Source organism: Musca domestica, unplaced genomic scaffold (genome assembly GCF_030504385.1).
Source record: "Musca domestica strain aabys unplaced genomic scaffold, Musca_domestica.polishedcontigs.V.1.1 272, whole genome shotgun sequence".
NCBI lineage: Eukaryota > Metazoa > Arthropoda > Insecta > Diptera > Muscidae > Musca > Musca domestica.
In genome coordinates this window covers 479,311-488,447 of record NW_026712288.1, presented here as the reverse complement: position 1 = coordinate 488,447, position 9,137 = coordinate 479,311, and positions in this window count along the sequence as shown.

The following is a 9,137-nucleotide window of genomic DNA, read 5'->3' as shown; positions in this document are numbered from 1 at the left end:
GTTTAAATCATTTGTTTAATTTATTTTTTTATTTTATATCATATAGGTATGTATATGAGTTTGCATTTTTTGTTTTCTAATAACTTACAGTACTTCTTGGAAGATGGAAAATTATTAGAAAAAACAATTTTATAGAAATGAAGAAAAAAAGAAATATTTATATGAAAAAAAAAATAATGGAAAAACAAATGGAAAATAAAAAATTAAGAAATAATGAAATACTTTATTAAATATGGAGTATGGATCCAACTGAATGATTTTTTTTAAATCATTTAAAAAAAATGGGTAACACATTCAGAGTGAGATGAAAAAAACTGCAACCAATTTCAGACTGCTGTCATTTCTAAGCCAGTCGTCCGACAGCTGTTAAAATTATTCCAGTGACAGCTTATTATATTGTTAACAAGCGAACAAAAGCATTTTGGTGAGAATTTTCCAGAAAAAAAGTTATTCGTGATGGAATTCAAGGCTGATAGTGTGATTTCTTTATATTTGGCTGGAAAACCACAAGTGGCTATTTTAGAACACTCCAACATTTAAATGTGAATAAAAATTTGGGTCTCGTACCATCGCTCGTTACTGTGATACTGGTGGCGTAGCATCCCGACGTCAAAGAAGTGGACGGAAGAAAATAGCAACATCAGCAGAAATGGTTCGAAAAGTAAAGAAGCGACTTGATCGAAACCCGCGTCGCAGTGGCCGAAAAATGGCTCGTGAGCTGAATATATCGCAATATTCCATTCGGCAAATATTGAAAAAAAAACCCGAGCTCGGGGTAAAGCCATTGAAATTGCCAGAAGTGCAAGAACTTACACCGCAACAGAAAGAAATTAGACTCAAAAGAGCTAAAGAGTTGCTTCGCTTGGCCGAAAGTGTATGAACTGCCGAATTTGGTTTTCTCCGCTCCGATGAGAAAACATTCGTTGTCCAGCAGTTTGAAACAAACGAACAAATGATCGTCTTTACTTGCCAAAGAGTTCAGCTGAAAATGTGCAACTTCGGTTGGCCACCAGAACTCAAGCGCCGGCCATGGTGTTGGTGTGGGCTGCCATAACAGCCGATAGCCGCTTTCCGCTCGTATTAATCGACCGTGATATCAAAATAAATTCCGAATATTATTGCTAAAATATTCTGGAGGGTGTATTAAAGCCTTGGGAACGCAATCATTTTGGCCGCAGACCTTGGACATTCCAACAAGGACTCAGCACTCCACTGCCACCCAAGAATGGTTACAAAATGAGGTTCCTCGCCTTATTTCCAGCGCCCAATGGACACCAAAATCTCCGGATCCCAATCCGTTGGACAATTGTTTCGGGAGTATTTTGGAAAGCAAGGTTGGCACTAAAAAATACCAAAGTGTCGATTACCTCAAGCAAGCGCTTCACCAGGAATGGGCCAATGGGTCAAAATAACGCAAAGCAACATTCGGGCAGCGTGTGACGGTTTCATTGGCCGTTTGAAAGCCATAATTTGTGCCAAAGGTGACCAATTCGAAGAAATCTAAACTTATTCCAATATTTGATGCTATTTCCGACATTTTCTGTTTTCATTGAATAAAATTTAAAAAAATATATTTAAAAATTATGGCGTTTGACTTTGTGGCAGTTTTTTTTATCTCACCCTGCAATAGAGTGGGGTTAGGAATAATTTGCTTTATTTTGTTATTCCCAACCTTTCACTTTTAAGGGTTACATTCCCTATTTTTTCAAATTGGAATTTCGAAAAAAAAAAATACATAATTAGATCCATACTCTGAACATGGGGTCACAGTTTTTAATTTAATTCTCTTATTCTTTTTTTGTTGACTATGGTATAGCACAATGTAATACACATTAATAATTATCATTATTCTCTTTATTGTTATTAATATTATCAATGGACTTGTCATTAAATGATTAACATAAACTTAAAATAATAATAATAAATTGTTTAACAATGGAGTTTATATTTAAAAATTTTATTTTATTATTTTATTTTTTTGTTATGTTAATATGTTTTGTTGTATTGTTTTAATTTTTTATTAAATATATTTATATGTCATACATTTTATATCTCAACTAAACTTATAAAACTAATAATGGAACTTGTTGTCGAAAAAAAACGTTTTTTTCTGTTTTTGTTTTTGTAATCATTCTTGAATTCTCATAAAGTTCTTGTTGTTGTTGTTGGGTTGTGATTTTTTCAAAAATGATTTTAGGCGTTTTTCCGCTTTGTTTTGGTTTTTGTTTTGTTTTTTCCTATTTTTTACTTTATTTCAATACGAATTGATTTTCTACATCGTCATTTAAAGGTTGTCCTTTTTTCCTATCGCGTTTTAAGGAATATCAGCTTTTTGTGAAACAGACTTCAATGTTTTGGTAATCGTTAGTTTTTGTTTTTATAGTTATTTTTTAATCTCGGGATTATATTTCATACGTTTCCATGTGTTCTAGAAATTTTTTTCGATTAGTTTTTTTTCAACATTTTAACACATTTGATTTGAAAATTACATGCCGTATAGAGAAATATTTCAAAATAAAATTGAGTGAAATAAAATGTTTTTGATAAGAAATAAATAAATAATATTTAAAAATAGACAATATTTAAAATTCCTAAAAAAAATAATTATGAAAAAAATTAATTAAAAAAAAAACTTCTTCAACCAAACAAGAGATATTTCATAAAAAGGATCAAATTGAAAAAATAAATGAAAAATTAAAATCAAAGACGAAAATGCTAGATAAAATTAAAAAACTTCTAAAATTAAACAAAAAACATTCAATAAAAAAATTAAGCAATAATTTCAAAAAAAAAAAAAAAAATATAAGAATAATAAAATTATTAAAAAATTCATTTAATAAAATGAATATTAAATAGCAAAAAATTATCTTTACCTCAAAAATTATTGTACATTGTAATTTTTTCTTCAAAGGCTTGATACTTGAAAAGAAATTAAATTTTAATTAAATTATAATTTTAATAATTTTTTTAAATTAAAAAAAAATTAAAGAAAAAATGTTTGGAAAAAATTTCAGATCGGTTTTAAGTTTCGACCCCCTCTCCAGATATATGGAAATTAATTAATTTGTATAAAAATATTTTAATACATTTAAGTAGAAATATATTTATTATAGTCTAAAAGATAAAAAGTTCGACTGAGCCAAAAAGTTTGTAACATATCGAAATATAGATCCTAGAAAAACGCAGTTACATATGGATCTTTCCATCTCCCCGCCTGCCCATGTTTAATTTGTGATCTCGCTACAGGTCGCAATTATAGCCCGAAATTGTGCATGAAGTTGGGGTTAGGGTCAGAATAAAAGCCCATTGCTTTTGAAGATGGACCAAAAGAAGAGTTTAAGCCAGGGCAAATACCCAACAATTTCAATGGTCATCGGATAATATACCATTCATTTTAAGTAAAAAAATGGCTGGACTGATTTTGACAATTTTCATCAATTCAGAATGGTCTTTTGGCTTGGAAAAGGATAAAGTCTAAAAAATCGCAAAAAATATGTCAATAAAAATGTGAAATTTTTTTGTTAAATATTTTTATATTTTTATTTTTTTTTTGTCATATATTTTTTATTGTAAGAAATTCTTTCAATTTGACTTTCAATATCATATTGTACCTTTTGCAAATTTTTCCCTTAAACACTATGTGTTGAGGGTATTACGTACTGGTCTCAATTATAGTCAAATCTCCAAAAAAAATTTCATGAGGGGTTGTGTTGGATGACCCTTGGATAATATTTAGCGGGGAAAATGAACCACAACTTTTGTGTAAAATTGTTTTGAGAAAATATTACCGTTTGAAATCCAAATAATATTATTATATTTCAAAATATCGACCAAAATGGTGTTGGTTTGTAGGGTATCACATCGTCGGCTCAGCACATATATAGCCTTTGCTTAATTTTTTATTTTAGATATAATTTTATAATTTTAAGTAGAAAGATTTTAAGAATATAAATATTAAAATTTTTGGATTCTTGAATCCAAAGAAAAAATAAATAAAAATAATAATAATAAATAAATAAAAAATTTAAAAAAAAAATAAAAATAAAATTTAAAAAAATATTTCACCACATATCTTACATAAATATACAATATATTTTATACCACTAGTTTGTAATTAAATAAATAAAACAAAAAACATTCCCACAAAATGTAGATAAATAGAGGAGAAATATAAAATTTATTTATTGTTAATTATTATTTATTGTTATTTCAAAATTAGAAAAGATTTTCAATTTTCTTTTAATAGTTTTTCAATTTTTTTTAAGTTGATTTAACTATTCATTTTCTTTGAGTGAACGCTCTATTCAAAAAATGTTGCGATGTTAACCCCAATGTAACATACGTATAAAATGTGTCGAAAAGTAAAGCATACTTTTAGGCGTTTTTAGGAAAATGATGAATCACACGTTACATGGTGTGATTTACATTATTAAAAAAAAGTATTTCCAAATGATATCCTAGATGATTTTCAGATTTTTTTTTTGGACAATTGAAATGGTTTAGGAAATAACGGTATAAAGAAAACTACACCCAACATGAATATTTGTCACTAAATATATCATTTGAAAAAGTGATTTTTTGGTAATTTTTCCGAATATTGAAGCATACCTGAAGGTCAGTTGTTATAAATAATTAAGGGCATAATACAGGGTTCAAAAGGGGGATTTTTGTTTCAGATTTCGACAACCTTCAACATGCACACCTTAATAGACATATAAAAAGTTATTCTTCACATGGTTTTACCCGAATAAGGCACATTATTGAATGTGGAATAGACAGTTTTTGGTAATAACTTTATGGTAGGCGATCCTTTGAAATATATAAAGAAACGTAGCATACTTTTAGGTGAATAGGTGAAAATATGTGACTTTGCTTGAAATTTTACAAACAGTTGGCTTTAAACCAAATTATAAAAACAATGCATGTTGTTGAAGTTTATAAAGTGAGGTTTATTATATCTTTTCCAGAGCCTCTAGTTCTGGAACCAAGCAATTGAAAATGAAGAGAATTGTCGAAAACTGCAATATTAATTTTTACCATTCATAATTCCCTAATTTTTCGATATTCTAAAGAAATCAGTTATCGTAGTAATTTTTTTTTGGTTTCTTAAGTTTTGGAATAAATCCAAAATCGATGAAATAAATGGATAGCATTGAAAACGAGATAAATTTTGGGCTGGGATGAAAATTTTTTAATACGAATTTAATTCAATTTTAATGTCTGTTAGATTTTCAGAATTTGAAAGTGATGTATTTTTTGGGTAATGGGAACCCAAAAAGGAATACTGCTTAAAATTCCCAAAATTTTTTAGGACTTACAGAGGAAATTATTTTGTACTACCAAAATCTTGAGTAAAAAATGTACACTTGAAGACACATAAAATTTGAAATAAACCAGGGCCTGGAATCTTGTTCTATGAAAAAATAAAATAAAAAAATTTTCTTTATAAAATTTTTCATTTGTCATATCTTTATTTTATAAAAGTTTTCATTTCATATTTTCATAGAAAAAGAATCCAGCCCCAGGTGCCAAATTTTATGATTCGAAATCGACAAAATTTCGATCTAAATCAATTTCAATGTGATTTTTTTTGCTTAATTTAATTTAACATTTTACTAGAAACGACTAATTATCAAACGTTAGATTTGAACACCAGTCGTTTCTAGCCAAATTTTCAATATCATAATTTAATTTTTTTATCAATCTAGAATGAACATGCAGAAATTTCATTCCAATCCAATTTTTTTTTTTGAAATCCAAGTCAAGAATTTCTGGTGAGTTGTTATCTACACCTCTTTTTTATGGAAAACCTTTGTAAAAAACTCAAAACAAAAATTAATTAAATATTTATCCAATAATTCTAAATTTCCTCAACCAAGTGGTCTGTCTTTCACTTTTTGTAACTCCTCTATTTATCTACATTTTGTGGTGGCGAAGTTAAAAAACCATTTTCATTATCCCCAGACATTTTGGAGTCTTTTGGAGCAGTTTTTAAATATTTGTTTTTTTTTTTTTTTTCAAAATAATAAATTCCATTTTGATTTATTTGATATATTTTTGTTTTGTAATTTGTTTTTTTTTGCATATTTTATTTGTTTTTTGTTTTATTTGTTTAAAATTAAACTTAGTGGCTAGAAAAATATATGTATATGTATAGGTGTAATTATAAGATATATATAGTTGTGGTAATTTAATAGTTTACAAACTAATCAATAAAAATCTAATAGATACAACGAAAAAAGGAAAGTCTTATTTATACGAGAAAAAAAAAAAAAACAAAATTAAAAAAAATAAAAAAAAATGGTAAACAATTTTTGTTTTAAAAAAATAATGGTTTTCTATACAAGATGAGTCTTTGAAGAAAATCTTACAACAGATTTGTTTATTTCTTGTTTAGATTTTGGGTTCATTTTTGTTGTTGAGGCGAAAGGTAAGGTAACGCAGAAAGTTAATACAAAAAAGTGGTGGGTGGTTGGTTTGAAAAAAAAAAAATTGAAAGAAAAATAAAAAAATAAGAAATTAAATAAAGTATATTACAAGAAATAAAATTATATCATAAGAAAACATGAACGGTATATCAGTTTTGAATTTTGTTTTCATTTTGTGGGCATGTAAGATTTTTTCAAATCCAGTTCATCAATTTTTTTGTTTGGTTATTTTACTTTTAAAGCATATTTCAAATGAATATTTAGAATATTTACAGTTTGTTTGGAAAAAATAAAAATTTTAAAAAAATCATAATTTTTATTTGTTTTTTTTTTTTTTACAAAATATTATTATCCGAGTAGTTTTTTGAAATCATTTTAATTTTTGTTTTTTGTTTTTTTTTTGAAAAATGTGTCTTTCCAAGATCATTTTTTGTTTTGTTATTCTTACAGATTTCTGTTTTGTATCCTTTAATGCATTTTTGTTTTTGGATTTGCTTTCATTTTGTTATTAATTTTGCATTTTTTTTTTGTGTGTGGAAAGAGGGTTCAATGCAATGCAAATTATCACAATATATAGATTTTTGTTTTTTTATAATTTATTTATAATTTTTGTTTGTTTTTTATTGTTTTTTTGGGAGTTTTGGTTTTTAATATTTATAAAAAAAGAAAAAGTTTCAATAAATTTCAAATCATAAAAATTTACAATATTTGTTTTGGTTTTAGAATGCCAAAGTGGTAAAAAATGAGTTACAGAGAGTAGTGAAAAAAAATAAATTTAAAACTCTACTTTTTTAATAAAAGTATGCATTTTAAGGTTAGCTAAAATTTATATAATTTTTTTCTCCCATGAAGTTTGTAAAATAATATAACATTTTTGTTTATACAAAAAAAAGTAATAATTGGAAAAAGGAAATCTTAATAACTTACAAAAATTATACACAACTTGCTTATATATAAAAATTTTAATAAAAAAAATTAATCAATTTGTAATAATAATATTTAAAATATAGCCAATTTTTCTTTTCTTCTTTTTTTTAACAAAACAATTTTTCTTTCATGACATTATTTTTTGTTGTTGTTATAGTTGGGTTGGCATGACATTTTAACAAAACAAGAAATCATTTTTTTTTTTCAAAATTAAATAACATTTTTTTCAAATTGATGTCTGTGTGTGAGGGTTTCAAAATTTTCTTGTAATATCTTTTGAAATGTTTCTTAGAGAATTATTTCCAGCTGGAAACTAACTATCAACAATGAAATGTGGCTAAACATTATGTGATTGAGAGCATGGTGATAGATAGAGAGTGGGGGTGGTGAGAGAGAGATAGAAATAAAATATTAGGACTTAATGAGTCAGAGTTTTTCTGATTTTTTTTTTGGAGGGAGCTGAAATGAGAAATCTCTTTTCTTCATCTTTCATGTTTTGTTTCTTCTTTTTTGTGGTTGTTCTTGTTCTATATATTCATGTTTGTTTCCATATATGTTAATATGTATATATAATTTATATCACAATACAAACTTAAAACAGTTACGACGATGATGATGATGTTGCAGCTGGCGGCAACATTGAAAATGTTGCTGGCCAACAGCAACAAAACATCCAAACACCTACATAAGGGGATGCGACTATGTGCGCGCAACATGCCCGCTACTTTTTTCATTTAATCTTCAATCAAGCAATTTAGCAGCAGCATGTTTTTTGTGTTTCTTTTGTTAGGTAGCTTTTTTGGGTGAGCAGCAGCTCTACGAGTTGCCAATTTAAAAAAAAAAAAAATCAAATTCTTAACAATTCTAACACAAAACAAACAAATTGCCACAAATAGGGGGGATGGATGAACGTTTCAGGAAAAAGTCGAACAAAATCCAGCCAGCTGGACAAAACAAACATTGTGAATAAATAATAGAAAAATTAAAAATAATGGCATGGATTTTGTTTCACGGGATTTTTTTCACAAAGATCACAAAATAACAAGGGATTTTCTTATTTTAAAGTAAAATAATTTAATTTTTTTGGAGAAAATATCCCACACATGGGGGATTATCTTCTTGAGGCCTCTATACTATAAAAAAAATAATTTTTTGTGGAACTACAAAATTCTTAAAAAATTACTTTTCTTTAAATAATTCAATAAATAATTATTTTCTTTTTCAATTAATTAACAATAATTTAAAACATATTTTTTTAAACATTATTTTTTGGTGAATTTTTTAAATTTATATTTTTAATAATTTTTGGATTTTTTTTAAAATGATTCTTTTTAAAATTTCTTTTTGAATATTTTTTTAAATATATTTAAAAATTAATTTTTAAATATTTTTCTTCCAGAATTAATTTAAGAAATATTTAAAAAAAATTTAGTTACAATAATTTAAAACATATTTTTTAAACTTATTTTTTGTTGGTGAATTTTTAAATTTAAATTTTAACAATGTTTTAAATTTTTTTTCAGAAAAAGTTTAATATTTTTTATAATTGCTTTTTAAATACTTTTTTTTTTTCAAGAAAATTCTCCAAAAAATCATGATTTAAAAACATTATTTTTGTTTTTAAATTTCAATCATTTAAACAAATATTTAAATAAGATTTTGGTGTTTTTTAATTTTTTTTAAATTACATTAATTACTTCAAATTATTTTTATGACTTCTTTTTAAATATTTTTTAGAAATCATGTTTCTAATATTTTAAAAATTACTTTTTAAATAAATTT